Here is a 25,806-nt window from a genome sequence, read left to right as displayed (position 1 = left end):
AGCTGAAAGTTTTTATCATAAAAGGGTATGAGTTTTGTCAATAACTTTCACTGCATTACTAAGGTGATTCTTACCCTTAATTCTCTTAATGTGATGAATTTTATTAATTGATTTTCAAAAAATAACCCCATCTTGAATTCTTGGGATAAAACCCAACCCACTTGATCATGACTCAACCCGATGCGGGACTCGATCCCAGGACCCTGAGATCATGACCTGAGCCGAAGGCAGCGGCTTAACCCACTGAGCCACCCAGGCGCCCCTTAAAGGACATATTTTTGTTGGAATTTCCAAATGTCTTGCTTCAGAATGGAGTAGTTAGAACATACCAATTCTGAAGACATTCAAATAGACATGCAGATATTAACTCATTTAATTTGAGGATTAATTAGTTAGATTAGTTAATCTCTTTGATAATAATTTACTCTATCAGCAGAATTCAAATCATATTAGTTGCTTCTTTGAATTGTTCTGTGAATTGAATAAGGTAACATTTATACTATTTGTGAATCACTGAATGCAAGGCTTGAACCGTGGTAGGTGCTAAAGGAAAGGTGCTCAATTGATGATTATGATGATGATGATGTTGAAGAATAAGATGCCAATACAAAAGCTGATAAATTCTGATGGTGAAGATTCTCAATAAATATTCTATGATTTCTTTAGAAAATATCACATTGACTTAATGCAGGATTCTGAAGTGTTGTAAGTAGGAGCCACAACTGGGATCAATTTCAGAAGTGTAGTGAGTAGATTTAAAATTCACAAAATGAAATAATTTTTTAAAAGATTGCATTTATTTATTGAGAGAAAGAGAAAGAGAAAGAGAGCAAGCATGTGCAAACAGGGGTAGGGGATAGAGAGAGGGAATGAAAACTCAAGGTGACTCCCCACTGAGTGCAGAGATCCAGCCCAAGACCCCGAGATCATGACCTGTATTGAAATCAAGAGTCAGACATGTAACCAGCTGAGCCCCCAAGTACCCCACACAATGAAATAATATTATGGAGGAGAAATTACATATTAACATTTGGATTTCATTGAAAATAAATTCCATTCAAGTGGTGAGTTGAAAGAAAAAGAGAGAGAAGGAGGGATGGAAGATGGAGGGTGGGTGGGGGAGACCAAGTAACTAGAAAAGGAAGACAGAAAATAGGCAAATAAATACAGAATAGCTGCTAAATCAATTTAAGGAATTTCCCTAAACAATGTTTTACTTTTGGTTTAGTACATTTTTAGTGAAGAAATTTGTCCTGTGGAATCTTAAGATATCAGTGATCACTTGATTATGTAGAAGAAATACTATAGAAATTTATAGTGATACTTTGGTAATATATAATTGAACTATCTTAAAAAGTCTTGGTGACATTTAATGATTATCAAAATACACTTAAACCACTTGACATGAACTCTCAATATTGCCTTCAAATGAAGAACATCTTCATTTTTTTCTCATCTTCTAAGCTTTATGATTCTTTGAAGAAATGTTAGCTTTAATATATAAAGTAATCTTTAAGGCAGGTTTGTTGTATTGTAAGAGTAAGCTTCCCTGAAGGAAATGCCAGAGATCATATGCCACGATATTGAAGAGCTTATTTCCTGAAAGTCTGTCAAGAATTTCTAAGAAATGTGTGCCCTTTTCTTAACTAAACCAAGAGTGCTTGTTCTAATGTAGAAAATAAGCCAGTCCTGTATTTTGCACTGTGGAAATAAGACAGTAAGGATTTTTTAAAAACTGTTTTTATAATCTAAGTAATATTTAAAGTACAATTTTTTTATAGACTTAAAGAATTCTTCTGTAAAAAGTCCTGAACTATAAAAACATCAGGGGATGCCTGGATGGCTCAGTCATTAAATATCCAACTATTGATTTTGGTTCAGGTCATGATCTCAGGATACTGATATCAAGCCCCACATTGTGCTCTGTGGTGACCATGGAACCTGCTTAAGATTCTCTCTCTCCCTCTCTTTCTGCCCTTCCTCCCCACTTGCGTATGTGCATGTGTGCATGTGGGTGTTCTCTCTCTCTCTCCCTCTAATAAGCAAACTTCAGGAGGTAGAAGTTGTAAAAATATCCCTTAGCAACTGATTGAGTGATCCGAAGAGGGCACATGCGCCCAAATGTTTATAGCAGCAATGTCCACAATAGCCAAACTATGGAAAGAGCCTTTATCCATCCATCAACAGATGAATGGATAAAGAAGATGTGGTATATATACACAATGGAATACTATGCGGCCATCAAAAAATGAAATCTTGCCATTTTGGAATGACATGGATGGAACTAGATGGTACTATGCTAAGCAAAATAAGTCAATTAGAGAAAGACAATTATCGCATTACCTCTCTGATATGAGGAATTTGAGAGGCAGAGTGGGGGGTCATGGGGGTAGGGAGGGGAAAAATGAAACAAGATGGGACCAAGGAGGGAGACAAACCATAAGGGACTCTTAATCTCAGGATATAAACTGAGGGTTGCTGGGGTGGAGAGGTGGGTGTGGGGGAAGGGATAGGATGGCTGGGTTATGGACTTTGGGGAGGGTATGTGCTATGGTGAGTGCTGTGAATTGTGTAAGACTGATGATTCACAGACCTGTACCCGTGAAGCAAATAATACATTATATGTTAATAAAAAATTAGCATATTTTTATACTTTATAAGGAAAAGACATTCTTCAGCTTTATGTTTTAGTGATGTGAACATTGGTTATATGGCATTTCCCTCTCTCTCTCTCTCTCTCTCTCATGCACACATGACCTGTTATCTGGGCATATATGAAAGTACTATTTGATATTAGTATAAATAGTATAAATATTATACAATTTAATACATAAATATGTATTTATTGTATACATACAATTTTATACATTAAATATACATTTAATACATATATTAAAATATATGTATGTGTGTGTTTTTTACATTTTTCTTTGCCATGGTAATCTCAAGACTATCCACTAAATTGCATTTCCTACTTCTGATAAAAATATTCATTGGCAGTTCTGTTATTTATTAAAATGATAAATTATTTCAAAATTATTTAAATGGTATGGAAAGGATATTGTTTTAGATGTGAAGTAATGAAATTTTATTTGGGTGATCTTTTTAAAAAATTACTGTTTTCCTTTAAAAATCCTTTTTGGGTCATAACTTGATATTACAAATTGGGAAATGACATCCTTACTTATTAAGAAAATTACCAGAAGGGAACAATGTTATCTATATTTAAAAGCCTTTAAAAATAATTTAATGCACAGTGTTTTTCAGAATACATTTTCTTCAATAAGCCTTTGAAATATTTAATGAACTTGAAAAGTATTTATAAATGTTAAATACTGCAACCTGTTGGGGTGAGCTTAGTCTTCAGGTTTTTTGATATCTGAGTTCCCTTTTATAATATGAATATGAATTTGTTATAATTGTTGGTTTTGTTGCCACAATTGAATTGAATTTTTTCTTTTTTTTTGTATTTGTATTTCACATATATAATGCTGCTGATAAAATAGAATTTTGATAATATTACTAACACTATTTGAGGCTCCACTGTTTCCAACATATTGTCTTAGGAATAGAAAAGATTGAAAAAGATACCAGGCTTAAGACATTATAGGATGTTTGTTTTCAATAGAATGCTGTAAGATGTAACAATTGAACTGTTGTTCTATGGGAACTGAGCAACTAATCAATTTTTCCTCAACATTTTGTTATATATTCTATTTCATAAATCTGAGACCATTTTGCTTTTTTACCATTTCTATAGTATTCAATACTAATTGGTTTATGGTCAATAATCTTGTCTTTTATTGGCTCTTTGTAATGCTGGTGGTGAATGCTGGATTAATATAAAAATAATTGAAGACAAGGGCCACCTAGGTGGCTCAGTCAGTTAAGCATCTGACTCTTAGATTCAGCTCAGATCATGATCTCAAGGTTGTGAGATCAAGTCCTTCATCAGGCTCTGTGTTCAGTGTGGATTCTCCTTCAGATTCTTTTTTCTCTACCCTTCCCCACTTGCATGCATGCTCTCTCTCGCTAATAAAATCTAACACATTTAAAAAAATATATTTATTTATTTGAGAGAGGGAGAGAGTGTTTGTGAGCAGGGCAGGGGCAGAAGGAGAGGGAAATAATCTCCAGCAGATTCCCTGCTGAGCATGGAGCCTAATGTGGGGTTCCATCTCACAACCCTGACATCATGACCTGGACCAAAATCAAGAGTCAGACCCTTAGCCAACTGAGCCTCCAGGTGTCCTTGCATTTACATTGTGTATACCTACTCTATTAAGGGAGATACTTTCATCCATGTGTTCATCTCAATTTATTTTCAAATTACACAATTAAGCATTTTAACAGTAGCGGTACTATTTTGATAACAATATAACTTTTTTTTCACTTTTTAAAAATTAACGTATAATGTATTATTTGTTTCAGGGGTACAAGTCTGTGAGTCATCAGTCTTACACAATTCACAGCACTCACCATAGCACATACCCTCCCCAATGTCCATCACCCAGCTACCCCATCCCTCACACCCCCTTCCCTTCCAGCAACCCTCAGTTGTTTCCTGAGATTAAGAGTCTCTTACGGTGTGTGTCCCTCTCTGGTTTCTCCTTATTTCATTTTTCCCTCCCTTATGAAATCTTGCCATTTACAATGATGTGGATGGAACTAGAGGGTAGTATGCTAAGCGAAATAAGTCAATCAGAGAAAGACAATTATCATATGATCTCCCTGATATGAGGAATTTGAGAAACAAGACAGAGGATCATAGGGAAAGGAAGGAAAAACACTACAATTCATTCTAAATGAGAACAGTGGAACAAATGGGTAAAAATCAAAACACAGTAAATAAGCTATATGATAAATTATTATTTTAAAAATCTCAAGTAAAGAATACCAATGTCAGTATCTGACATGATGTTTTCATTCTATTTGTTGTTAATTAATTTTTGGCACTTCTATAATGTTTTTCCAAGTTTCACTCAGTAAGCATAAATGTATTGCACGCAAATATGCAAAGTATCATGCAGACATTGGGTAATGTGGTAATGACTAAACCACAACCTTGTTATCAAGGAGTCCACAAGATAACAGGAGCAATTGTCAACAGACAGGTGACTGAAATAGACGCGGCCCAAAATAAAGCATGCAATGGAGGAATTTTGGAAGAGACAATCAGGTGGAGGAGGCATGTAAGATAAGTACAAAAGGACACATACAAATTAATAAGGTGAAAGAACAGTGTTGGGGAAAGGAGACACAGCAATAAGGGAGAGCAACATGTCGGCAGCTCCAGAATAAAGGGGAAGAGGACGCTGGAATTAGAAATTGTGTTAAAATTAAATGAATGTTTAAGTGAAGGCCATTCTGTATCATCCTTGGTCATTTATCCTGAAAAGAACGTGGAACATCCTGAGATTGCAAAAAGGAAGTGATAACCAAACTAATATATTCTAGAAAAGTTTATTGCTGTTGAGAAATAAGCATAGTGAGCATTCAAACATGTCACTATACTAGGTCAGCAGCATTTGAATTCTTTGTAGGAAGTACAGCTTGCTTGTGGGACGTTTTGAAATAGAGAAAAATATATTGCCCTGGATTGTAGTGTTTTCTGTCCCTAGTAAAAAATAAGCTTCCTAAGAATGGGGACCATAACTTTTATTCCACACAGAGTATTTTACATAATAAGATATTCATGTCCAGGCTTTGAATTCACAGACAGTTTCACTCTTGTTTGGGTTCGTTAGGATGCATGCCAGATTCCAGGGAATGCAGTTTTAACAGGAAATAGTTTCTTCTTTGTGGATCTGCTGCTCTTTCCTCTCAGCAACAATCAGTTTCACTGACTTCAATTTTGGCCTTTCAAAAGAAAAAAAAAAAACTAAAAAAAACATTAATTATAGGCACCTCAGTAAGATAAGAAGATGAATTGACTTTTCTGTTTCTACATACCAGTATCTCAGTGGTAAAATAAAGTATTTTCCCTGCTCTCTTTTAAAGGGGATTATTTTGTAGAAGTTCAATGCTACCAAGAAATTGGAAGTGTTTATTGCTTGTCTCTAATGGAAATTACATTTTATGGGGAATTGAGATTGATTATCCTTATCTTGACAAGTGAAGATTGAGGGCGTATACTATGGAATAGTGTACAGTCTCAACAGCGAAGAGGAAATGTTTAACACCTTAGTTACTAGGTGTTTAAGACCAGGATAGCAGAGGGTCTTTTTGAGGCAATCATTTATAATTTTAAAATTCACAATATTTAAGATCTATATAGTGAATGATTACGCTTTTACTGATTTTCCTCAAAACAACAAAAGGTCTCACTTTATTGATTAAAAGATAGCTGTTTGGTCTCAATTTTACTTATCTATTGAGGATAATAAAGGAAGAAGTAGGACAGACACAGCATATAACCAATTACAATTATTGTGAGAAACTTAATCGTCTGTTTTCTAACATCACATGTTAAGAAAATACTTAGTAATCCACAATAATGTTGATCTCTATAAAATATAGCTCTCAACCCTCACCCTCACACTATGTTCCCAGAAATTAATAATAAAAAAGAATACATTTTCTAATAATATAAAATATTATCTTAGTAATATAGTTTTTATAAATTATAAATCTCAGTCCTAATTGTATTATAATTTAGTTATATCTATAAAATCACCTATAGACTTATTGAGTTATCTAGATGCTTTGTATTATGTTCATTGTCTTAACACCAATGACCTAAAAAATGATTTAAAATAACCAAGACCAGTTATATGGAAAACAAATTCTGGAAACATAATATGCAGCATGGTGACTAGACTTAATCATGCTATACTATAGATTTGAAGTTGCCAAGAGAGTAGAAAAAGAAAAAAAAAAAACTAAAAATTCTCATCACAAGGAAAAAAAAAACATTATATGTGAGGTGACAGATATTAACTAAACCTATTGTGGTAATAATATCATAATACATACAAATATATATGATATCAAATCATGACATTGTACACATTAAACTGATATAATACATGCCAGTTATATCTTAATAAAACTGAAAACATTTTGTAAAAAATAACGGAGACCTAAGAATTTTACTTTATTCCAAATTTGGAAGCCAAATTTTAAAAAATTACATGAGATTATATAAATACATATACGATGATTCAGCTGCTGAATCTCATTATCATTACTTCAATGTCAAGACACCAAGGGATTAAATATCATACTGAACTTGGGAGAATATTAATTGAATATAATTTTGGATGGACTGATGTATTGATCTTATGACTTAGAGGCACAGAGAAAGGCTCACCTCTCTGAAGATATTGTAATACTGTCACTTGATATTTCACTGCTCAAGTGTGATTTTTTTGAATTCTAAAAAGTGTTTGCAGCTAGATCATAAATACCCTCAAAGGAAGAAACCCCATCATTGTACAACCATTTAATATCTTTATTATTATCATTTAGTTATTGCCTTGCACTCCAGAGGACTAGTATCTAACACATTAGTGTATTTTGACACAGGGGAGGGCAGTAAGCTTGAAGCATGAAACTATTGCCCAAAGGAGGTTCCCCTGGTTAAGAACTGTACACCCAAAATGTAGCAAGGAAGAGCTATCCACCCAGGGGAAATGAAAACAGGGGTCAGTGAGGTAGGTCAGGAGCTCTGTAGGAGCAGAGAAGGACAGTGATTACCTGGGCATATTTCATGATTTTGCCTAAGGCAGGGCTCGACCTCAAGTAGCAGTAAGTATGTTCCCAGCATTGTTGCACTAACAGTAATCTATAACATTCAGTTAATTTGCTTCACCTACTGAACGAGATGGGTTCCTTAGTTGTCATTGTAAATATAATACGTGAACACGTAGGGTCATAGAGAAAACTGAACCTGTGGGAAATCGTTTGGCTTAATAACATTTTATCTGGAAGATCAATGTACAAATCTCTTTGAATTTAAATTATTGACCATCTTTATGTTATTAAATATTTATACATTGTCTGAAGGGGAAGATTTACTGATCATTTATACAATTGGAACCAGAGATAATTTCATTATATAATATGATATACATTAGATTTTTAAAAAGATTTTTATGTGAAATATATATTTCCAAAATAGAAAAAAAAATATTTGTTACTATTTTACTATGCAATGGAAGTTTGAAATCCAGTTTATTTAGAAGTATATTACTGAATAATATATTAACTAACATGAAGTTCTTGATATTAAAAAGGAATAAAAAATGTATTTTGTCTTTCAAAGAACTTTAAAGAGAATTTGTCAAAACACTATTATTTTTTAATTGCAGTCCATAAACAACTTTTAAGTTGTGATGTTTCTGACATAGTTTTAATAGGTCAGCATACTTTGTAATTGTGGGTTTTAGATTTGTACATTGGGTTAGGAAATCACAAAACTAGATTTTTGTATGCAATATATGCAATTTTTTAAGGCTAACTTAGCACAAATATTACTTCAGACTTCACAGGTCCGTCGAACATACTTGATAAACATTTGTTGAATGAAAGTGTATCTAATTCCTAGTGGAAAATTTTTCATCTTGGCGTTGTTTCACATGAATGATCAATGCTGAATAACAGCATTAATGCACTAAAATTAGAATTACATGACAGAAAGGCAGTATGTGATTTCACCATGATCGCCAGAGTTTATGGGATTAGGGCATTTTATCCTTCATTTGAGTTACCATTTCAGAGCCTGATGACTCTTACTTTCATTTATGAATGTGAATAAATGTAGCACTGACCCTGTAGCTATTGCATATTTGACTTTATCCATCACCACTGCTAATTATTATTTGGCTCTGAGGATTAAGTATATCCCCTTCAGTATGCCCGTTCCTGTACTTTGTGAATGCATTAGCCCCTTTGACCTTCCCTAACTGATCGGGGGCACAGTTGTAAATTGCAGATTGGGAGCAATTTTTTATTTCTTTGATGTTTTCAAAGTGACTGAATAATTTCACGCTGTGAGTAAAGTAACGGGCAGTAAAGAATATTTAAAGATATGTGAAGTAAAAGTGTGAGATGGATAATTAATTACATTTTTTGGTTAATAATGCATCATGTTTACCCCTGCATTCATTCTGTCCTGAAAAAAAAAAAAACTGTCCAGTAAAAGATTCTTGGAATTTTAAATAGAAATACCAAATAAGGTTTGTAGTAGAAATCACACGTTATAGTATAAATCACTATACATAAATTGTATCAATATAATGGCTAATCCTTTTTCATGTAGAAAATTACAGTGGAATTAGACAAGCAAAGGCAATATGTAAAATGCTGTTTTTATAGCACCTAGTGAAGAGTAACTGACAGACTTTTTGTGAGACAAATCCAATAGAGATTCCAAGTCAGCTTTTTTGGGTCAGTGTGGGAAACGTATTTAATTTTTAAATTTCAGTATCTTCTGTATAATGAAAGCAGTCATGCCAGCCTTGGTTATTGTCATAAGACGAGGTGTCATTTGTATTTTTTCTCTTCTTTCATTGGGAAACGAGCATTTACATTGACATTCGAGGAAATACATACTCTTACCTTTGTGCATGGGTTCTGAGAGATTTCAAAAGAACTGCAACACTTGCTTTAGCTGTTGTAATAGATTCGAGAACTGCCATTGTAAGAAGAGTTGTGAGATGCTGACCTACAAAACTCAAACGTTGAGTTTCCTTGGTTCTTTTTATTTTTGCATCCTCCCCCAGATCTTGGGAACTATACTTATTTACCACAGAAATATCCTTAGAAATCTGATTTAAACTCTATCCCTGATTACACAAGTGCTCCTTTTCTCTGCATTTTATTAGTAATTATGTTAAATCCTCAAATAAAATATCACATATTTGAATATTACAATTTGTTTTTTCCTAAACTGAATAAAGATTGAGATGTTGTTTAGTTTCTTTTACATATTAAGAGAGGGTTTGCTAAGTAAATTAAGAATCAGAGTAGATATTTTTTTGTGGGTGGGGGATATTTGAAACATAAAACATATTTCAAGTATCTTCAAAAGCTTTAGAATCAGTTTGAAAATAATTGTATGTTAATTAGACACAATATCTATACATAAATGCAATTTAATCTAATCTATTAGCCAACTCTGCTTGGCTACATTGTTTGGGATATTAAAATCAATTGGACAGAGTAAGGCTGTGTCTTTGTAAGAAACTTTTTCTTTGTAAGTATCTTCTTCTTCATCTTTTATTTAAACATTTCATTACTATTGAGAATATGTATTCAAATTGTTTCTATTGGTACATTTCAGAGTATTAAGTTCTACTAGATTGGCAATTTTTTGTTTAATTGAACTGTTTTAGGTCTTGTAAAGATTTTGATATTTCATTATTTTTGTTTTTATTTTTTTATCTTTTTTTTAAAAGATTTTATTTATTTATTTGAGAGAAACTGAGAAGGAGAGTGAGCACAAGCAGGAGGAGGGGCAGAGGGAGAGGGTGAAGCAGATTCCCCACCAAACAGGGAGCTCAACACCAGCCCAATCCCAGGACCCTGAGATCACTGAGCCAAAGGTAGACACTCAACTGACTGAGCCACCCAGGTGCCCCAAGATTTTGATATTTTTAGAAAATATATGTTCTGTACCTAAAACAAACAAACAAACAAACCCTGGAAACTCATTTAAGAAGAATACTCATTTCCCTTCATTGACGTATTTGTTTCTGTCCTAGTCCCATGGCGTTTCAGCACAAGGCTCAAATATTGCTGACAAACTGATTTAGAAGAGCATTTCCATATATTTTTGCACAATTGTTCCTCATTAGTGGATAACATAAAAATCATCTCAATGGTTGTCCCAATTTTCTAATAATACTTTTAAAATGTACATTGGTTATGGATTTGTCCTTACATAGGGAAGTATTATCTTTGAGAATGTGATGATGATTTCATGTAATATGAGTCAGAAATTGCTATAAGTTTAAAGGAAAGAGACATTAAAACCATTCCAAGTAAAGTATATTTGTGGCACCTCAAATTATTTCTTATTGTCCTGAGATTTTGACTCATTTAAAAATGGTAGTGGTTTGCTATTATTAAGTCTAGAAAATTGTTAATTATTTCATGGGAATCAAAACAATATTACATGGCTATTTCAATTAAATTGTGCATAAAGAAAGTAAATATGCCTCTTGAAAATAAAGTTTGACCTTTAGCTTCAAGGTCAACATTCTCTTTTCTCCCTCACTCTGCTTATACCACCCCTGCTCTTAAATGTGCATTTTTATTTAACTAATAATAATGTATATTTTGTAGTCAAATGTATCCTCTCAATTTCTTAAAAATATTCAAGCTTGACTAGATTTTATTCCTTAGTCATAAATTAAGTCATATTTCTTTATAGATCTTCTACAGTAAGTTTTCTAAGAAACCTATTCAGTTTATAAAGTACTATGCAATCTCAAAATCTATTCTCAAAATCTATTTCACATCTGCACATATCATTTGTCCTTCATGCACATTACTGATTAGACTTGTGCTAGTTGTACCAGTCCAAAAGAGAATTTGCTTCATTTGTTTGTAGCTGTTTCTCATAGTTCACAAACTACCAGAAGTAGAAAACTGAAGCAATAGTTATAAAGATGAGAAGTAGTTCTACAGCAAAACATTTATTGAAATTTTGTTTTGGGTAGCTTATTATTCTCACTTGATCCTTAATGGCTTGGTTAGAAAACTAAATCTTATAATCAAAGGAAATTTTGTGCATCAGAGAGTATAAGATGTCAAATTATGCCTTAAAATCTTATCATTCGAATATATTGCCTGAGCATTTGAATTCTTTTTTTTTCCTCCCTATTTCTCAACCAGCCTTACATAATAAACCTCCACTCAAACTAGACAAGTGGGAAATAATTATTCTGTTTGTATCAACCTCAGTACTACCTTTAGATAAGTAATTGTTCATTATTTCCCTCTTTTCATTCTCAACTTTAAATACCAGCAATTTTTTAAAAAATTTTTTTACATAGCAGATATAAACTATTCATGTCTAGGAGAATATACATTTTACATCTGAGCAACAACTATATATTCTAGTCATGAATGTATTTATCAGAAAGTAAACTTGATAGTTGTCTCTATCCATCTATCTCTCATCTCTCATCTATCTATCTATATCATTGTTAGTAGAGCAACACAAAAGTAATCTTCATCTAATATTTCATTTGTGACTTGCAGACACAATCATCCATCCACCTAAATGTTTCCAATAAGTTTAGATACCCAAGGAACCATTCTTATTTTTTTTTCTATCTCCCCTACCACCAATAGAAATTCAGAGAGTAAGCCCTATATGCTTTAGAAATATCCTCTTCATTCTATGTCTGCTTACATAATTTGGTCTAGGACATCATCTACGGTTATTAGCGCTATCATAGCTGCCTCTCAATGGTATCTGCACTTCCACTTTCTTCTCATCTCCACATCACTCTTTAATTTTTCATCAACCAAATTTTCTAATTTTTCCTAAAAAAAAGCACATATTGTTAAAATGTCTATGCTACCTAAAGCAATCTACATTTTAAATGCAATCCCTATCAAAATGCCACCAACCTTTTTCACAGAGGTAGAACAAATCGTCCTAAGATTTGTATAGAACCCTAAAAGACCCCAAATAGCCAAAGCAAAGCTGAAGGCATCACAATTCTAGATTTCAAGTTTTATTACAAAGCTGTAGTGATCAAGACAGTATATGGTCCTAGGAATATGAGAGACTTTCTGGTCCAAGATGGTGGAGGAGTAGGAGACCTTAGTTTCTTCTGGCCCCAGAAATTTGGCTAGATAGCCACTAAATCATTCTGAACACCTGTGAACTCAACTGGAGATCTAAGAAAAGAATAGCTGCAACTCTGCAAATAAAAAAGTGACCACTTTCTGCAAGGTAGAAGGTGTGGAGAAGTTAATCCAAGGCAATATATTGGAAGATAAACCATGAGGGGAGGGAACTTCTGGAACCTGGCTACTGAGAAGTGATATAGCAGCAGAGCACAAAATCAGAACTTTTAGTAGTCTGCTCTGGTGAAGGATATCCCTGCTTGAAAAGCACTCAGGTGGAGAAGTGGGAGGAATCCTAGGTGAGACAGTGTGTCAGGGTCTCAGGATCCCGGGGGTCATAGAAAGAATGGGAGTGCTTGAGTGTTGTAGAGCTCCCAGGCATCAGAGCAGTGAAGCTGTTTATAATCAGCAAACCCAGGAATGGCTTCTCTGGAAACTTATAAACCATCAAAATGGAAGTAGGAAGAAATAGAAAATCTGAACAGACCCATAACCAGCAAGGAAATTGAAACAGCAATTGAAAATCTCCTAACAAACAAAAGTCCAGGGCCAGATGGCTTCTCAGGGGAATACTACCAAACATTTAAAGAATTAATACCTATTCTTCTGAAGCTGTTTCAAAAAATAGAATGGGAAGGAAAACTTCCGATCTTGTTCTATGAGGTCAATATTAACTTTATCTCCAAACCAGACAAAGACCCCACCAAAAAGAAGACTTATAGACCAATATCTCTGATGAACATGGATGCCAAAATTCTACCCAAGATACTAGCCAGTAGGATCCAACAGTACATTAAAAGGATTATTCACCAAGACCATGTAGGATTTGCTCCTAGGCTGCAAGGATGGGTCATCATCCACATATCAATCAATGTGATACACTACATAAATAAAAGAAAAGATAAGAAGTATATGACCCTCTCAATAGATGTAGAAAAAGCATTTGAAAAAGTACAGCATCTTTCTTGATTAAAATTCTTCACAGTGTAGGGATAGAGGGAACATAATTCAATATCATAAAAGCCATATATGAAAAGCCCATAGCAAATATCATTCTCAATGGGGAAAAACTAAGAGTTTTTTCCTTAAGATCAGGAACATGGCAGGGATGTCCACTCTCACCACTGTTTTTCAACATATACTAGAAGTCTTAGACTCAGCAATCAGAAAACAAAAAGAAATAAAAACATCCAATTGGCAAAGAAAAAGTCAAACTCTAACTCTTCACAGATAACATGATACTCTATATGGAAAATCCAAAGACTCCACCCCAAAATTGGTAGAACTCATACCGGAATTCAGCAGAGTGGTAGGATATAAAATCAATGCACTGAAATCAGTTGCATTTCTTTACACTAACAATGAGACAGAAGAAAGAAATTAAGGTATCAATCCCATTTACAATTTCACCCAAAACCACAAGATATGTAGGAATAAACCTAACCAAAGAGTCAAAGGATCTGTACTCAGAAAAACTATAGAACACACATGAAAGAAATTGAGGAAGACACAAAGCAATGGAAAATGTTCCGTGCTCATGGATTAGATGAACAAATGTTTTTAAAATGTCTATGCTACCTATGCCATCCCTATCAAAATACTACCAACTTTTTCACAGAGAACAGTATAGTTTCCTCAAAAAATTGAAAATAAAGCTACCCTATTATCCAGCAATTGCACCACTGCATATTTACCCCAAACAATACAAATGTAGTGGTCTCAAGGGACACCTGCATCCCAATGTTTATAGCAGTAATGTCCTCAATAGCCAAACTATGGAAAAATCCCAGATGTTCATTGACAGATGAATGGATAAAGAAGAGGTGATATATATATATACACACAATGGAATACTATTCAACCATCAAGAATAATGATATTTTGCCATTTACAATGACATGAATGGAACTAGAGAGTATTATGTTAAGCAAAATAATACAATCAGATAAAGACAATTATATGATCTTACTCACATGCAGAATTTAAGAAACACTTTCCCAAAGAAGGGGATCATGGGGAAGAGAGGGAAAAAAAAGACCAAGATGAAATCAGAGAGGAAGACAAACCATAAGAGACTCTTAATCATAGGAAACATCTGAGGGTTGCTGGTGGGGAGGTGGGTGGTGGGATAGGGTCACTGGGTAAAAAAAAAAAAAAAAAAGCAAATCAGTAGTATAAACATGTGTCTTTTAAAGAAAACAAGATAGTTTGATACTAGCACAAAAACAGACACATAGGGACGCCTGGGTGGCTCAGTTGGTTAAGCAGCTGCCTTCGGCTCAGGTCATGATCCCAGCGTCCTGGGATCGAGTCCCGCATCCGGCTCCTTGCTCTGCGGGGAGCCTGCTTCTCCCTCTGCCTCTGCCTGCCATTCTGTCTGCCTGTGCTCGCTCTCTCTCCATCTCTCTCTGGCAAATAAATAAAATCTTAAAAAAAAAAAAAAAAAACAGACACATAGATCAAATGGAACATAATTGAAAACCAGAAATGGACCCACAACTATATCAACTAATCCTTGACAAAGTAGGAAAGAATATCCAATGGGAAAAATATAGTCTGTTCAACAAATCATGTTGGGAAAACTGGACAGCAATAAGCAAAAAAATGAAACTGGACCACTTTCTTACACCATACACAAAAATATGTTTAAAATGAATGAAAGATCTAAATGTGAGATAGGAAACCATCAAAATCCTAGAGAAGAACACAGGCAGTAATATCTTTGACCTCTGCTCAGCTTCTCACTAGATACGTTGCTGGAGGCAAGGGAAACAAAAGCAAAACTGAACTATTAGGACTTCAAGATAAAAAAAAAAAAAACTTCTGCATAGTAAAGGAAACAATCAAAATTAACAAGCAACCTTCAAAATGGGAGATATTTACAAATGGCATATCTGATAAAGGGTTAGCATCAAAAATCCATAAAGAATTTATCAAACTCAACACCTAATAAACAAAAAATCCAGTTAAGAAATGGGCAAAGGATATGAATAGACACTTTCCCAAAGAAGACATTTAGATGACTAACAGACACACGAGAAGATGCCCAACATCACTTACCATCAGGGAAATACAAATTAAAACTACAATGAGTGATCACTCTACACCTGTCAGAATGGCTAAAATTAACAACACAAGAAATAACAATATTGTGGAAGGTGCAAAGAAAGGAAAACCTTCTTACACTGTTGTTGAGAAAGCAAACTGGTGCAGCCATGCTGGAAAACAGTATGGAGGTTCCAAAAAACTTAAAAATAGAATTACTCTATGACTCAGCAATTACACCACCAGGTATTTACCCAAATGGTAAATTTGAAAAGATACCTACACCCCCGTGTTTATAGTAGCATTATCAGTAATAGCCAAATTATGGAAAGAGCCCAAATGTCCTTTGACTGATGAATGGATAAAGGAGAGGTGATTAAACACACACACACACACACACACACACACACACACACACACACCATGTAATACTACTCATCCATAAAAAGATTGAAATCCTACCATTTGCAAGGACATGGATGGAGCTAGAGTGTGTTATGCTAAGTGGAAAAATGGATTAAGTCAGTCAGAGAAAGACAAACATATGATTTCACTCATACATGGAATTTAAGAAACATAAACGTGAGGGTGGAAAGGAGAGAGGCAAACCTTAAACCGGACTTTTAATTATAGAGAACATACTGAGGGGTGCAGGAGTGGAGATGGGCAGGGGGATGAGTTAAATGTTTGATGAATCTTAAGGAAGGCACCTGTGATGAGCCCTGGGTGTTATAAGTATGTGATGAATCACAAAATTCTACTCCTGGAACTAATACTACATTATATGTTAACTAACCTGAACTTAAATAAAAACTTGAAACAAACAAAAAGCATATGTTGAATTGTTGGATAATGTTTGCTACAAAATAATATCTAGACTTCTAGGCATACCATACAAAAAAATGCTATTTTCTAATTTCCATCAACTTGGTCTAAATCCATCTGTCACCACAACATCCATCCAATATTTTTTCCAAGGGCGGTTCACTCTTGAACACATGGCTTTGCATTGTGCCGGTCCATTTATATGCAGATGCGTTTTAATCAATACAGTACAGTACTATAGATGTATTTTTTCTTCCTTATAATTTTCTTTTTTTTTTTAATTTTTTTTTTTAAATTTTATTTATTTATTTGACAGACAGAGATCACAAGAGGCAGAGAGGCAGGCAGAGAGAGATGGGGAAGCATGCTCCCTGCTGACCAGAGAGCCCGATGCGGGGCTCGATCCCAGGACCCTGGGATCATGACCTGAGCTGAAGGCAGAGGCTTTAACCCACTGAGTCACCCAGGCACCACTTCCTTATAATTTTCTTAATAATTTTCTTTTCTCTACCTTATTTTATTATACAAATACAGTATATAATATATATAACATGCAACCTATATGTTACTTAACTGTTTATGTTATCAGTAAGAGTTCTGGTCAACAGTAGACTGGTATCTGGGTGGCCCAGTTGGTTAAGTGTCCACCTCTCAGTTTAAGCTCAAGTCACGATTTCATGAGTTGTGGGATTGGGCTCTACATTGGGCTCCTCACTTGGTGGGGAGTCTGCTTGAAATATTTTCTCCCTCAGTTCCTCCCCCTGCTCATGCTCTCTCTCTGTCTCTCTTGAAAAATAAATAAATAAGTCTTAAAAAAAATTATATGCAGATTTCTAACCGCACAGAGGGTAAGTGCTTCTAGCACCTGCAATGTTCAAGGGTTAACTGTACATGCTTTATATGTATTCACTGGCCCTTCTATTCACTGGAAATAACACTGTATTTCATTTTATTGTACATGTATACACATATATAATTCATTTATATACTTTACAATGTATATAATTTCTTCTTGCTTCTGCCCTGGATTGTTCTTTCACCTTTCTTTTCCTAAAACGTTCAACTACTATTTTAATGGCTGCCTCATGTCCAATCACATTCTATTAAAACTCCTAGCCTCTCTCACTCAATTTAGGCTAAGTAATAGTTACTCTGAATTTCCGAAATATATTCTACCTATAACACTCCCAACATATTTACCAACTTATTCATGAATTTTCTTGGCTTGGAGTCTTAACTGATAATCTGTGCCTTGAGGAGCTTCTAATACAAAGGTAGTCAATAGGTGAACACACAAATATGAAAGTGCCCAACCATTCTATTAAAAAACCACCAACATGATCTGACAAATGATAATGATTTTATAAAGAAGAAACAAAATCAGTGAGTTATGAATTTTTAAAAATTTTCTTGAGAAATTGCATAGTACAGTACTTACCCTTTAAATAATTATAATATAATGGGAGTCAAAATGTCATTAAATAATTACTTAGATTAAAATGAGAAGATATCTCTAACAGCCCTAAGCTTTTCAGTTGTGGAGTTTGTAAGATGGTAATTAAGTAATTAAAACTATCCCATGTACATCTAGATAATTATTTATCTTTTGAATATCAAAGTTACAAACTCATATTCCTTTTTCAAATGTTGAACATTTCTAACCATTTATAAAATAAATCTTCCATAATCTGTCACCTACATTTAACTGATCCTGTATTGCATTTAACTGATTTTCTCCTTATTTTTATTTTAAATTATACTCAATACAGTTGTAATCAGTTGTTTTGATATTAAGAAATATTATTAAAAACACCAAGCGACCAATATTATTAAACACGAATATATTGCAAAGTTCATATTTTGATTACTAATTGCATTGATATATATTTTTACGTGGGCAGGTAGACTGCATTAGCTGTTATAGGTGGGATAAAAAATTCTTATTCCTCACAGGATATAATTCCATTTTCTAAAGTTTTTAATAAGAAGAATGCAATAGCAATGAACATCTTCCTACATGTCTAATTCTTTAAGATTGAGTCTTTGCAATGAAATTACTGGGTTGAGGGTAAGGAACCTCTGTAAGGGTTTGGAACTACATTATCAAATTAATTTCTAAGAAGGTTATACAAATTTACATCTTTCCAAGAATGCTTTAGGACCCATATATTTCTGCACTGAGCACATGAGTTTTTAAATCTTTACTTATTTGGGCATGGCACTCTCAATTATTTTTTTCCATCTTCACTTTTATTCCAGTTCTAAATCCAACTATTAATCATTCCATCTGCCCTTGATAAACAGCTTTAATAGCCCAATTACTCTTCTTTTTTTTAATTAAAGATTTTTTTTTATTTATTTGACAGAGAGAGATCACAAGCAGGCAGAGAGGCAGGCAGAGAGAGAGAAAGGGAAACAGGCTCCCTGCTGAGCAGAGAGCCTGATGTGGGGCTTGATCCCAGGATCCTGGGATCATGACCTGAGCCGAAGGCAGAGGTTTAAACCACTGAGCTACCCAGGTGCCCCCCAATTACTCTTCTAAGAACTTCTGTATATTAGCTCATGGAATCACCATAGCACCTCTTTAGAAAGAGTTATCTATTATAGGTTTTAACATTTTCATGATGCATTTACCCTTTATATATTTTCTTTGTGAAAAAAATAATTTCTCTTTTGACTCTTTTTATTGTATTAAAAATACAACACAAAATTTAGCATCTTTACCACTTTTAAGTGTACAGATGAGTACAGGCGTATTTCCCTTTACTGTATTTTGAGGATATTGTAGTTTTTTACAAATTGAAGGTTGTGGTGGCCCTGTATTGAGCAAGTTTATCTGTGCCATTTTTCCAGCAACAGCTGTTCAGTTCTTGTCTGTGTTACATTTAGTAATCCTTGCAAGTTTTCAAGCTTTTTCATCTTTATTATATTTCTTAAGGTGATCTGTGGTCAATGATCTTTGACGTTACAATTTTTTTAAAAATTATTATTATTATTATTATTTTTTTAAAGATTTTATTTATTTGACAGAGAGAAATCACAAGTAGGCAGAGAGGCAGGCAGAGAGAGAGGAGGAAGCAGGCTCCCCGCGGAGCAGAGAGCCCGATGCGGGGCTCGATCCCAGTACCCTGAGATCATGACCCGAGCCAAAGGCAGAGGCTTTAACCCACTGAGCCACCCAGGCGCCCCTAAAAATTATTTTTTAATTTATTTATTTGACAAAGAGAGAGGTCAGAGGTAGACAGAGCGGCAGGCAGGGAAAGAGAGGAAGCAGGCTCCCCGCTGAGCAGAGAGCCTGATGCAGGGCTCGATCCCAGGACCCTGAAATCATGACCTGAGCTGAAGGCAGAGGCTTAACCCACTGAGCCACCCAGGCACCCCTGATGTTACAATTTTAATTATTTTGGTGCACCTTGAACTTTGCCCATATAAAACTGCAAACTTCACAAATAAACGTGTGTCCTGATGGCTCCACCCACCAGCCAATCATTCTCTGTCTCTCTCCCTCTCCTAAGGACTCTCTATTCCCTGAGGCACAACAATATTGAAACTAGGCCAATTAATAACCCAATAATGGCCTTTAAATGTTCAAATGAGGGGAAGAGTTGCAGGTGTCTTCCTTTAAATCACAAGCTAGAAATGATTAAGCTTAGTGAGAAAGGCATGCTAAAAGCTGACAGAGGCTGAAAGCTAACCTCTTGCACCAAATAGCCAAGTTGTGAATGAAAAGGGAAAGTTTTAGAAGAAAATTAAACATGTTACTCCAGTGAAGATATAAAGGATAGGAAAGTGAAACAGCCTTATTGCTAACATGGGAAACCTTTTAGTGCTCTGGATAGAAAATCAATCCAGTCACAATAGCTCCTAGGCCAACACCTAATCGAGGGCAAGGCCCTAACTCTCTTCAATTGTGAAGGCTGAGAGACCTGAGGAAGCTGCAAAAGGAAAGTTTGAGGCTGGCAGAGGTTGGTTCATGAGAGTGAAGGAAAAAAGCCATTTCCAAAACATAAAAGCGCTAGGTGAAGCAGCAGGTGGTGGTAGAGAAGCTACAGCAGTTTATCCAGAGATAATTATCTCTAGCAGAGATCAATGAGGATGGTTACACTAAACAACAGATTTTCAATGTTAATGAAATACCCTCATATTGGAAGAAGATGCTATCTAGGACTTTCATAGCTAGAAAGGAGAAATCCATGTCTGGCTTCAAAGCTTCAAAAGATAGGCTGAACTTTCTTGTGGGGGGCTAATCATGCAGCTGGTGACTTGAAGCCCATGCTCATTTACCATCTGAAAATCCTAGGGCCTTTAAGAATTATGTGAAATCTATTTGGCCCGAGGTCCATGAATGGAATAACGAAACCTGGATGATAACACATTTGTTTACAACATGGACTTAATGAATATTTTAATCCTACTGTTGAGATCTATCACTCAGAAAAAAATAGATTCCATTCAAAATATTATTGCTCATTGACAATGCACTTGGTTACCCAAGAGCTCTGATAAAAGGATAACAGGATGACTGTTGTTTTCATGGCTTCTACCACAACATCCATTCTGTAGTCCATGGGTCAAGCAGTAATTTTGACTTTCAAATCTTATTATTTAAGAAATACATTTCGTAAGGCTATAACTGCCACAGATAGTAATTCTTCTGATAGATCTGGGAAAAGTAAACTGAAAACTTGGGAGAAAAGATGCATCATTCTAGATGCCATAAGGAACATTTGTGATTCATAGAAATAGGTTAAAACATCAACATTAACAGGAATTTGGAAGAAGTTGATTCCAGCCCTCATGGATGACTTTGAGGGGTTCATGACTTCAGTGGAGGAAGTAACTGCAGATGTGGTAGAAATAGCAAGAGAACTAGCATCAGAGTTGGAGCCTGAAGATGGGACTGAATTGCTGTGATCTCATGATGAAATAGGAATGGATGAGGACTTGCTTCTTCCAAATGAGCAAAGAAAGTGGTTTCTTGAGATGGAATCTACTCCTGGTGGAGATGCCACAGAGATTGTCGAAATGACAATAAAGGATTTAGAATTTATAGAACCTTAATTCACAAAGCAGTGGCAGGATTTGAGAGAACAGACTGCAATTTTGAAATAAGTTCTACTGTGGGTAAAATGCTATTGAACAGGATCGCATGCTATAGAGAGACTGTTTGTGAAAGCAAGAGTCAACCAATGCATCAAACTTCATTATAGTCCTATTTTGAAAAATTGCCACAGTGCCCCAGCCTTCAGCACCTGCCACCCTGATCAGTTGACTGCTATCAATACAAAAATAAAATATTTTTTTAAATTTAGGTTAATATATATGTTTAAACATAATGCTTGTACACATATTTTTTTATATTCATTAGGAAAGCAAAAATATTTATTTGACTTGGTTTATTGTGCTATTAACATTATTGCAGTGATCTGGAACCAAACCTGCAATATTTTCCAAGTCTTCCTTTAGTGTTCCATATTTTCCCATGGATAAACAAAATGTGTTATGTATATATGTGTATATATATATGTGTATATATATGTGTATATACACACACTATAATATTATTTAGTCTTTAAAAGGAAGAAAATCTTGTATGCTACAACAGGTTTAAACATTGAAGATATTGATTTTATTAATTTTTTTAATTGAAGCATAATTAACATACAGCATTTTATTAGTTTATATGTGTATAATATAATGATTCAACTAGTCTATATATTCCTCAGTGCTCACCAAAATAAGTGTACCCTTGATTAATTTATTTGATTTAATTTACTTTTAGTTATTTAACATTTTTCATTTTTAATGTTTAATAGGAGAAATGGGAAATGTTATTTGATTAATAAAAGTGTTAGAGCCAATTATTTGATAAGCTGTACATTTATTTTTATGGAGAGCATTGCATGTGACAGTTTATTGAAATATTCTTTGTTAGAAATTTCAAAATTTGATTTTATGGCATCAGTTGTAGAATCTATAAGTAGAGGCAGCCAGTATCGTGTGGTCTTAAAAGCCATATTAATGCCAGGACCCTCCAGGATCACTTGTCACTCCCTAAATATCAGACAGCTGATTCTGGTCTTCCACTAAATTCTGGCTTCCACCAGCCTATCTTTTAATCATGAATCTAGCCAATTTTTAAACGATGAATTGTTAAGTTTGACTTCAAGGCGGTAGAGCTGAGTTCCCCAATATTTAATTTAACTATGTGTTAGATTTATATTCATGTCTAAATGCTAAAATATTTAGAGAGATAAAAATTGAAATAGTGTATTTTTAAAGCTTCTGTTGAAGTAGCTGTATTATTTTATACAAAGGTTATTTCACACTTTCCTGAGCAATCTCTAATCAGACCTAGCTCATGGGCTCTGACAGGGAAATAACTCACTATACTATTTTCTAGGCTAATGATATTGGTATATACATAGGTTGTTTTGGTTTACAAGTCCAAATGAGTTTCAGTTTCCTGATAAATAAGAATCTTTCTAAATAATCTAAGAATATGCTCTCTCAACTATTGTTATTTACACATTGCTAGTCTAAGAAAAAGAATATTGCCATTTTTATGGATTCATTAAACTAGTGGGGGCTGCTACATTGTTTATATCTTTCCATTGAAATATAATCTATATAAATATTAATCTTAAAAATGGCTAAAATTCTCTATACCTCATTATTTATTCAAACATGGTATTGGAAGAAGTTACCCCTCAAAGACCATAACTACAGCCTAATATTTACTTCAAAAGAAGAACAGAACAAAACAACTACCAGAGCACAGTTAAAGCTGTGTTAATTTTCTGAAGCTGTAGGATCTGGAAGTCAGGATACATCTGAAAAGTAAAACAGAAAAAAAAAATCCAGTGCTATTTCTGAGGATTAATACTAATTTGTTGCATATTATGGCTGAGAAAATAATAGCTTTAAAGGTCAAGTAATATCTTCAAAATTGAAAAACATTTAGAAATTACATTATTTTGCAATGAAGAAGAAATAAATGACTAGAGGCCAAATGTGACAAATCTAGTAATTGTACAATATCCAGAGACTTGGGAGAGTGTATAATTGAAGTAGGTTTTCCATTCAAAGGTTTTATAGATATATTTTATCTATATAATTTGTCTTTTTATTTGTATTAGTTTAACATATGACTTAAATTTTAGTTTATTATAAACATGATGGTTTTTCACACTCTTCCTCAAAGAATTGACTCATGAAAGATTACTGATAAAGCTAAAATCATAATGTTCCTCTTGTGTTAATTCTTAAAAATTTATGTAAAAAATATTTCTTTAGTATAACAGGAGGTATTTTCATTGAAATAGATAATTTAAGATGTATACATTCTTTGGGAGTTTAAGCCCTTATTTTCGTAGTATTAATTTGGCTGGGGGGAAAAGAAACTAGACTTATTAGAATGTATTTGTTATGAAAAAAAATTAGGTTCATATTGAGGCACCAAAAAAAAAAAACAAAAACAAACCCTCAATTCTTTAACAGGACTTTTTCTGTTACAAATGACACAGAATAACTTCCACTAGATTAAACAAGAAGTAAAATGTATTATTTCAATCAAAGAGTCAAGAGAGCTAGCTTCACTTAATCTCTATACAGTAGCTCAAACAATGTCTGCCTTCCTTGGTCAGGTTTATGTCACATCTGATGGGACCCAGCTAAGGGCTCTTCAATGTGTTATCTGAGTGACGACAACAGTTTCACACTCAATATTCTCCCATGTAATCCATTAGCTGAAGGCAAGAGCTGGGCCTATCTGCAACACCTGTGGTATAGGTGCATCTCCTGAAAACTCCAATCAAAAATCTTCCCTGTTTCTCCACCACAAGAGATATGTAATATGTTGATGGGCCCAAAAAATTGTGTGGGTGAGAGAAGAGGAAAAAGAAGAGCCAGGGAGTACATATCCATGACAAGCAATAGTCTTAATAGTAGTGGGACTGGTAGATTTGAGCAAATGCAAGTAATGGAATCAAAATGCAACTATAATTTTGTCTCTCCCTGCCTCTCAGTTGGGGAATCATTTTTCTTCTGTCACTAAATGACAACTCTGAGAAGCCTTGTAATTTTTCTGTCACTTGGAGGTAATAAAGAATCCAGGGGCTATTTTATTCAAAAAATGAATCTTGCTTTCAAAAGGAGAATTTTGGATCCAGTGTATTTAGCAGTCCAGTCTTTATTCAAGAACAAGTTTTGGGACACCTGGGTGGCTCAGTGGGTTAAGCCACTGCCTTCAGCTCAGGTCATGGTCTCAGGATCCTGGGATAGTGTCCCATGTCCGGCTCTCTGCTCAGCAAAGAGCCTGCTTCCCCCTCTGTCTCTGCCTGCCTCTCTGCCTACTTGTGCTCTCTCTCTGTCAAATAAATAAATAAAATCTTAAAAAAAAAAAAAAAAAAGAACAAGTCTTTCCCAATCCCCTCCTTCTATCTAGATCTTGGCTGCTGGTGGATTGCCTGACTTTGTGGAAGTTCTGTGGTTAATTTCCTTTATCCCATACTCACCCATTTGCTTGGTGCCATGACCGATCCCTCTTGTGTCTGAGTAACTGGAGAGAGCAAAGGGAATGTTCTCACCTAACTGAAACTATCTTAAGATGGCTTTGGCTTTTGGGCAGATATGTGAAGCTCGCTGCGGTCTTTGGTAATGTCATACAATCTTCAGAGCTCTCTTGCAGAATCTCTCCGAATATAACACCCATAGGATAGTGAATTGCTCCCCTTTCTCCTGCTCTCTGGTCTTCCTTAGCTTTTGTTCTCTTTTCCTTACACTGTCTGATGAAATTTCCTTGTTTTAAATCCAATTTAGAATGAGTCTAGACTGACTTCCATGTTTGGCTCACACGTGAGAGGCAGATTTGCACGTTTTACCTTGCCATTTGTTGAAGGGAAGTTACTTTCCAAATGTAAGTGTCTGTCCTCTCTGCCCAGCTGTTTCAGGCTGATAGCCACCTCCTACTGTCTTGAGATACTTTAGATATTGCTTCTATATGCCTCCAGGACACACTGGCAATTCTAGGGCAACTCACATGAGCTGTCCCAGAGAGCTTCCTTGAAGTTTCATCTCCTAGTACCTCCCTTTCTTTCTGTGAGAAAGTGAAAAACATTAGCACTCCCT

This window comes from Enhydra lutris, unplaced genomic scaffold, assembly GCF_002288905.1.
Source record: "Enhydra lutris kenyoni isolate GAN:26980312 unplaced genomic scaffold, ASM228890v2 scaffoldscaffold2, whole genome shotgun sequence".
Lineage (NCBI taxonomy): Eukaryota > Metazoa > Chordata > Mammalia > Carnivora > Mustelidae > Enhydra > Enhydra lutris.
The sequence above is the reverse complement of the archived record's forward strand: the minus strand, read 5'-3'. Positions refer to the sequence as shown.